This window comes from Mandrillus leucophaeus, unplaced genomic scaffold, assembly GCF_000951045.1.
Source record: "Mandrillus leucophaeus isolate KB7577 unplaced genomic scaffold, Mleu.le_1.0 Scaffold1007, whole genome shotgun sequence".
Taxonomy (NCBI): domain Eukaryota; kingdom Metazoa; phylum Chordata; class Mammalia; order Primates; family Cercopithecidae; genus Mandrillus; species Mandrillus leucophaeus.
Genome location: NW_012098177.1, coordinates 64230 through 73098, shown reverse-complemented (window position 1 = coordinate 73098; position 8869 = coordinate 64230).

Genomic DNA, 8869 nt, shown 5'->3' with positions numbered 1-8869 from the left:
AAGCTAAACAGGGAAGGTAAATATTACCACTACTTTAAAAATAACTCCAAGCATGGGTCACCAGGAACCACAACGATGCATTAACAGTATATATATGAAAACACGTGTCCATTAAAACTGACTTAATTGTTGATTGATTTGAAAGAAAAGTACTTCTCTATTAGACATCTGTACAAAGAAAATAACTAGCATTTAAAAAAAAAAAACTTGCTTTCAAAAAGAGATGACTTGTACCCAACAAATGAATATTTTTTAAAAATAGAATGTACTCAAACCCCATAACATATTATAGTTAGAAAATACTTTAAAGCAATGGCTTTCCAACTACTTTTGAACCACAACTACAAAAAGAAATACATTTTATATTTTTATTCAGTACATATGTAGGTAGCACCCATAACAAATGTTTTCATTAAAAAATACCCTTTCATTAAAAAATACCTTACTCTGATATTTCCTATTTTATTCTATTTCATCTTTTAATTACTGGAAATTACAACCCAATAATGTTATCAACCACAATAGAAAAGCACTGTCTTAAATGTTATATGGTCACACACATTTATCCCATCAGTTTTTGTTTGTTTGTTTGTTTTTGAGAGGAGTTTCACTCTTGTCGCCCAGGCTGGAGTGCAATGGTGCGATCTCAGCTCACTGCAACCTCTGCCTCCCAGGGTCAAGCAATTCTCCTGCCTTAGCCACCCAAGTAGCTGGGGTTACAGGCGCCTGCCACCACACCTAGCTAATTTTTGCATTTTTTTAGTAGAGATGGGATTTCACCATATTGACCAGGCTGGTCTCGAGCTCCAGACCTCAGGTGATCCACCCACCTAGGCCTCCCAAAGTGCTGAGATTACAGGCGTGAGCCACTGCGCCCGTCCTATCTTATCAGTTTTTACATTTAGACTTTTGAATACAATAAAAGTTGATTAAATAAAAATTATTTTAAAATAGAAAAGAGAAAAACAATTAAACGAAGATATATAAGAATAAAGCAAAGAATAAAAATCAGGAAACATAAGTAAATCAAAAACCAAATATAAAAAAAAAATGGTTTCATATATAAAACTTCCAAAATGACCCTCTCTACATGGAACCAGATCCTCCAATATGGCAAAATGAAGAGCTGCATAAGGGCAGTTTCTCTTCCATTTCTATCTGTTACTCTGCATAGGATTAAAGCATCATTATGACTCATTGATTATCAGTCTCAGTTCTTCACCCTCCTCACGTCCACACCTCTGTCTTTCCTTCACTGGGGGTAGAAAGTACTTTTTTTGCCCTTTGAATTTGAACTTTGCATTTGACATGTCTTGGCCAAAAGAACGTGAACAGAAATAAAAATGTTCCAGCTCCAAACCTAGTCTTTGGGAGGACATGTTTATGAATGTCCTTTATCCTATCACCAGGAATACAACGTACCCAGCTAAGTCACTTGTCCAAGGAAGATGAGAGACATGTGGAACAGACCAGGGCATGAAGACCTGCAGCATGTGGCAGCCACCCTAGCTGACCCCATGGATTCATGAGCACAAGTTGCTATTATTTTAAGCTACGGAATTTTGGTATCATTTGTTACACAGCAGGATCAAAGCAATATTAACTGTGTCAATTGTATTTTTGAAGGAAGCCATGGGGGTCTGCTGCCCCATTCTCCTGCCTTGGGATCACTAGAGAAACACTGACACCCCACAATGAGTCAACTGTGACCTAAATAGCCATTATTAAAAGCAGTGATAGAACAAGCAAAAGGGCATACAGTGTCTAATTATCCTTTACTAAATGAATATAACTGCTGCTTCCGAAGTCTCCAGATATTAAAGGTTGATTCAAGAAATAATATCCAGATTCAGTTCTTGTTAATAGTACATAGAAAATGTCATTCACTTTTCTCAAAATGAGTTTAATATTGCCTGAATCATACATATTCCTGTCTTATCACGAATCAATCTTCTTTGCAGGCAAGCACAGTACCTCATGTATAAAAGTTTACCAAGCTCTAGGAAATCAAGGCTCTCGTCTGCTTTATTCACTAGTCTCTCCCCATGGCTTAAAACAGTGCTTGACAGGCCGGGCGCGGTGGCTCATGCCTGTAATCCCAGCACTTTGGGAGGCCGAGGCGGGCGGATCACGAGGTCAGCAGATCGAGACCATCTTGGCTCAGTGAAACCCCGTCTCTACTAAAAATACAAAAAATTAGCCGGGCGTGGTGGTGGCGGCAGACACCTGTAGTCCCAGCTACTCAGGAGGCTGAGGCAGGAGAATGGTGTGAACCCGGGAGGCAGAGCTTATAGTGAACCGAGATCACGCCACCACATTCCAACCTGGGCGACAGAGTCAGACTTCATCTCAAAAAAAAACACAGTGCTTGATAAACCATAGATGCTTAATAAATATTGGCTTACTGAATAACACTGAATTACTGGATAAATTAATTATTTTAATTATTCATTTTTAAAAGCCTTTTAATCAAAGGATTACATTGATATGGAATTCTCTTAGTTTCACTGTGCTAATTACAAAACCGCACAGGCAGTAAATCTTCTCTTCATCTCCTGCTCTTTCTTTCATCTGGAGAACTTATCTAATTGGATAATGATTTTTTCTTCTAGGAATATACAGTTAATAGTGAGATTGACATACAAATAAATATTTATTGCACAATAGAGGGACTGCTGAATGGAAATATAAAGGCTGTGTTATGGGAGAGCAGAAGGATTTGAAAACCCCTTGTGGCAGCCAGAACAGGCTTCATGCATGAGGCCACATATAAGCTGAACCTGCAAAGATAATCCTCAGAGACTTCACAAACCAGCTAAATTTAGAATAGGAAAATACACACAAAAACTCTTGTTTAATCTTAATAAACTAATTTCATAGTGGACAATTAAAGTCCTTTAGTTAGTAACAATCTTGTTTTAAAACGTTATTCTTATTCCAGCATCTTTTTTTAATCAACCAAAGTGTCTTGAATGTTTACTGTGGGCATTCTAAATAAAGCTTCTTTTTCCTTTCTATTAAGCATACACACACACACACACACACACACACCCTAAAAAAGGAAATAAAACTTAAAATATCTTAATTCCCACTCTCTGAACTCGGTGAATTTCAAGCTAATTATCAGCTCCATCACTAAATGGGTCTTAGTGAAGTGACGGTATGATCTACATCCTTGGACACGCGTGCCTGCTCTCTACTGCTTTGACGATTGAATAGGACATTCCTGCAGAGTTGTGAACTCCATGAAGGCAGAGATTTTGTTTTTGTTGTTTCGTTTTTGAGATAGGGTCTCCCTCTGCCACCCAGGCTGGAGTGCACTGGTGTAATCATGGCTCACTGTAACCTTAACCTCCTGGGATTCTAAAGGCATGCACCACCACACCCAGCTAGTTTTTGTATTTTCTTTTTTTTTTTTTTTTTGGAGAGAAGAGATTTGGCCATAGTATCCAGGCTGGTCTTGAACTCCTGGGATCAAGGGATACACCTGCCTCAGCTTCCCCAAGTGCTGAGATTACAGGCATGAGTCAACCACCACACCTGCCTGAAGACAGAGACTTTGTGTGCTTTGTTCACTGCTATAACCCCAGGGCCTAGCATATAGCAGGTGATCCCTAACTGCTGGTTGGTTGACTGACAGATTTCTACCAGATTAGCTGAATATTCACATCTCTAGCACAAAGGAGAAATCTCAGAGCTTGCAGTATTGATTCAGAAGGCATTCACCTAGTGGTAATAGTTGAAGTTGTCTGTGGCAGAAGATAAAAGAAATCCCAGAAGGGGAAAGAGGGAGGAAGATGGAACTGTAAGAAATGTCAATATATAAGTAAAATACTTCCAGATACTGGGATGATAAAAAATCGACCAACAAAGCCAAGAGGGGAAGAAGAGTTTAATGAAGTTATGGAGTAAAATGCCACTGAGTGTTAGAGTAAGGATAGAGATCAAGCATAAGGTCAAAGATTTAAAAAGGTATCATTAGTGGTTTGGAAGCAATGTCAGTGGAGTATTATGGACCATGGAGAAGATAGTGTATGGTAAGAAAATAAAGGTAGCCAGGGTAAATAAATTTTTTGAGACATATGACACTGCAAAGAAAGTGAGAAATGCAGTAACAGTTTGAAGGAATGGGAAGTCCAGGGAAACGTAGAGCAAATACAAATTAAAAACAAGAGGTTTCATTTTCCCTGTAGAAAATAAGAAAAGAGATTTTCCCCGCTTTCCCTTTTTCAAAGAGTCTTTGTATTAGAAAACTTGTGCTTTAAGGTCTTTCCCTGTCTCTTTAAAATGTAGGTAAATCTTTTTAATGCTAACTCAGCCTCTTGTCAGCATTATGACCCAGGAGTGTCTTTCTCAAAGACTGGGAACCATCTCTTGGAAATGTAAACATTAAGGAAGACAGCACCCTATCTCCCAGATTCTGTGGGATGGTAGGAAACTAGCCTCAGCTTACTACTTGCTCCAAGTTGCTAAATTCCCTCTTGTCATAAAAAGCAGTTGATTTTCACCTTGGTTAAAGCCAGTAAGCTAACACAGATGGTTACCCCAACTACCATGTGGGTTTAGGATGAATTATGTGTAACATATGGTGCTGTCAAGTCCTCTTACATAAGCACTAGTTATAGTTTATTTGAAGAAAATGTGTGTATTCATCAGGGTTCACCAGAAAAACGGAACAAATAGGATGTTTCTGTGGTCTAAATGTTTGTGCCCCTCAAAATTCATTTGTTAAAACCTAATTCCTCATGGGATGTATTAGGAGGTGGAACTAATTAAAACTTTAGGGGTGATTAAGTTATGAAGGTGGAGCCTTTATGAATGAAATTAGTTCCCTTATAAGGAGCCAGAGAGAGTACAGCTCCCCCCTTCTACCCTGTGAGGACACAGAGAGAAAACGTCATCTATGAACCAGAAAGCAGGCCCTTACCAGATACCAAATATACCAACACCTTGTTCTTGGTTTTCCCACCCTCCAGAATGGTGAGAAATAAAAGAAAGAGATGTATTAAAAGGAGCTGGTTCATGCATTATGGAGGCTGGCAAGTACCACATTGTTCAGGGTGAGTCGGCAAGCTGGAAACCCATTAGAGTTGATGATGTAGCTCCAGTCCTAAGATTAGCAGACCTGAGATCCATGAATAGCCAACGTCTCAGTTTGAGTCTGAAGGTAAGAAAAAGCCAGTGTTCTAGCTCAAAGCCAGTCACTCAGGAGGAATTCTCTCTTACCTGGGGGAAGGTCAACCTTTTTGCTCTATTCAGACTTTCAACTGAATGGATGAGGACTACTCACCTTAGGAAGACAATCTGCATTAGAGTTTAAGTGCTAATCTTACCCCAAAACACCCTCACAGAAATACTCAGAATAATGTTTAACCAAATATCTGGGCACCCTGTGGCCCAATCAAGTTGACACACAAAAATTAATCATCACAATGTCAGGAACGGATTGTGTCTGCTAGCCTATATAATGTACCCTAAAACTTAAAGTATAACAATAACAACAACAACAAAAAAAGAATGAGGTGTATATTGTCTTTGCAATATCTTAGTGGACCGCCTGTGACGTGCATCACATAATACAAATGTTTTCTTTCTCTTCTACCTTTGTGGAATGGTTTTCTGGGTTGAGAGGAGATTTGGTTTTAAAATTATATTTTCCCAACAGCTGCATTTGTTAAGTTTGATTAGAGTAAATGTGAAAGTGTTTGTCAGACAGCAGGATGAACCAGAAGGAAAGAAAAAGTGAAGATCAAATAAGATGTATTTGATGGAGCATGGGTTCAGGGCGATGGAAGATGATGTTACAAGAAATACAGGGGGTTATAAGCCTTGAAAGGAAGAGAAACCCTTCCCTTTCTTGCTCTTTCTCCTCTTCCCAACTGTGTTAGTTTTCTGGGGCTGCCATAATAAAATAACACAGAATGGCTTAAACAACAGAAATTTATTTTCTCATAGTTCTGGAGGCTGGAAGTCCAAGATCATGGTGTCAACAGGTTTGATTTCTCCTGAGGCTTCTCTCCTTGGCTAACAGATGACTGCATTCTCACTGTGATTTCGCATGGTCTAACACATTTTTGGTGTTTTTTGTGTATCCAAATTTTCTCTTCTTCTGACTCCAGTGCGATTGCATTAGGACCCACACTAGCAGTCTTATTTTAACTTAATCACCTCTTAAAGGCCCCATCTTCCAATACAATTACATTTTGAGGTACTGGGGGTTAAAACTTCAATGTATGAAATTTGGGGGATACTATTCAACCCATAATGCCAATGTATCCAACTCTACTCAGCCTTCAAAACTCAATTCACTTGTTACTTTCACCTTAAAATTGAAGTCAGTTTCTCTCATGCTTTCACTTCCTTAGAACTTTGTCTTTCTTTTTCATATGGCCTTGTAATACAGTTAACTATTTTTATTTCTTAAGAATGTATTTTATATTCTAAATAATGATTTAGAATATAAATCATTATATTCTATAAACATTTTCTTGCATATACTTATATACAATATTGCTGTATTAATGATTGTGTGAATGGAATTGATATTTGATGATGTTAACTTTACTTGGACCTTTACTTACCTCTCATTAGAAGATTATCTGGGCCTTAGAATCTTTATCTGTAAAGTTAGCAGATTGGCATAGATAATCTCCTTGTTTCTTTTATCTCTACTATTCCATCCATCCGTTATTTCATTCATTCTCTTACTCATCCATTCAGGAATTATCAAAGAAATATCTTCTATTCCTAGATGGCAGAGGCAGTGCTCAGTGTTTTGAAAACAATGAACAAGACCAAGTTTCTACCTTCCAGGTCAAATAGTTGACATTCTAATTTTAACCTGCCGTCAAATTCAGATGAGTTTGTCTTGCCCTTCTTGTTCCCCAGCATTCCACATCGTAAGGCCCATTTTGCAAAGTCATGCTGCAGGGAGTCTTTTTTAGACTACCTTCCTCCCAGCTTATTTGTGGTCAATCTCTTCAGTTTTTCCCACAGTCTAAATATACTGCAGTCCTCACACCTCTACATAATCACTTCAATACAACTATACCACAATTAAACATTTAGAGAGATCATGTGATATGACTTGAATACCCCATGAACCAAGATATCTGCCCCAACTCATCTTGCCCAATAATAGGCAAGTGTACCCGAAGTTACCTCTTTAGAACAGCTTCTTTGGATTAAGGTATATTTTTCTGGAAGTTTTCTTTTAAAATGCGGATATCATATCCCCTGTTGTACTTTATTATAGTAATTGATTACAGCTGTATCCTTTATTTCACACTTCCCACAGTGCCTTCAGTGTAAAGCAATAAATGAAATAGAAATTCTCTGAGGACTACACTCACTAATATTAACAGATATTTTAGCACGAGTTAGCTTATGACCACAGAGTTTATGGGTAACAAAGTATTAACATAAGAAGAGTTCGGGATAAATTTGGAGCTTGCTGCACTTTTCATTTGTTATTTTTGAAATCAGTCTCAGGTGATTAAGAAGTTTGATGCCTTACAAGTGAAGAGGTTGGTTCCATTGTGGGGATTGGATATCAACACAGGTGTATTTAAAATGCTCTGACTGTTAAAAAGGTACTGAAAGCAGATGCACAGGACAGTGTGTAACTGGCACAAATATTGACTGTTTTCCATCATAATGGAAGAAAAGTAGCATAATTAGCCAGCACTACAAAAAAAATCAAATCCTTACAGATGATGATAAATTGTGAAATGCATAACCAAGGATTAAAATGTTTACTTTTATATTTATAGAGGTTTTGCTTATTACACAAACTAGGAATCAGCAATTTCTAGAAAATAAATATCTTAAGTTTTGCAGGCCACAGATCTGTGATAGCTACTAGACTTTGCCACTGTAACATGAAATAAGTCATAGTCAATAGCAATAGCAAATGAATGAGTGCAGTTGTGTTCCAATAAAACATTATGTATAACAAATAGTTTACTGACCCTGATATAGACTACGGAAAAGATACTACGAGAATTTCCTACCATCAATCAAATCAACAAGATGGGAATTCAAAGTCATTTTCCTGGTAAGATTCTTCTGTCCATTCTGCTAAAAATACAAAAGACAGCTAGAGTAAAAATACAATTTGCAATATAAAAAAAAAAAAAGTTGACTGAGGCAAAAATAAGGAAAAAGATATCAGTCTTTACAATTGCATTTGATGCTTACATTTAGGCTTAGCTATTTTCTGCTGGCATAAAAAGAAAACAGTCTTATCTCCACAAAACACTGTATATAAACTTCCTTATAAGCTTACCAGGGATATAATTGGTTATTTCTTGGAAACTGTTCCAAAAGTGTTTCAGGTTTCAGGAAAATTCTGTTATGAGGGTCCTTACTCTTTCCCATTCATCCCTCAATTTTTTACAGCAAAGTTAGTGAAGATTTTGTCTGACCTCCTTCCACCTCCCCTTTCTTCAGATGCTCTCTTCTTTTCATTGAAGAGTCCATCTTTTCAGGAATACAGTTGCCAGGGGCCCCAACGTTTCCGTAGCAAATTGAACATGACCATGCCTAGAGATGTTCACCATTGAAAGTACATAGGCAAGGCCGGGCATGGTGGCTCACGCCTGTAATCCCAACACTTTGGGAGACTGAGGTGGAAGGATCACAAGGTCAGGAGACAGAGACCATCCTGGCTAATACGGTGAAACCCCGTCTTTACTAAAAATACAAAAAATTAGCCAGGCGTGGTGACGAGCGCCTGTAGTCCCAGCTACTGGGGAGGCTGAGCCAGGAGAATGGCGTGAACCAGGGAGGCAGAGCTTGCAGTGAGCCGAGATCGTGCCACTGCACTCCAGCCTGGGTGACAGAGAGAGATTCCGTCTCAAAAAAAAAA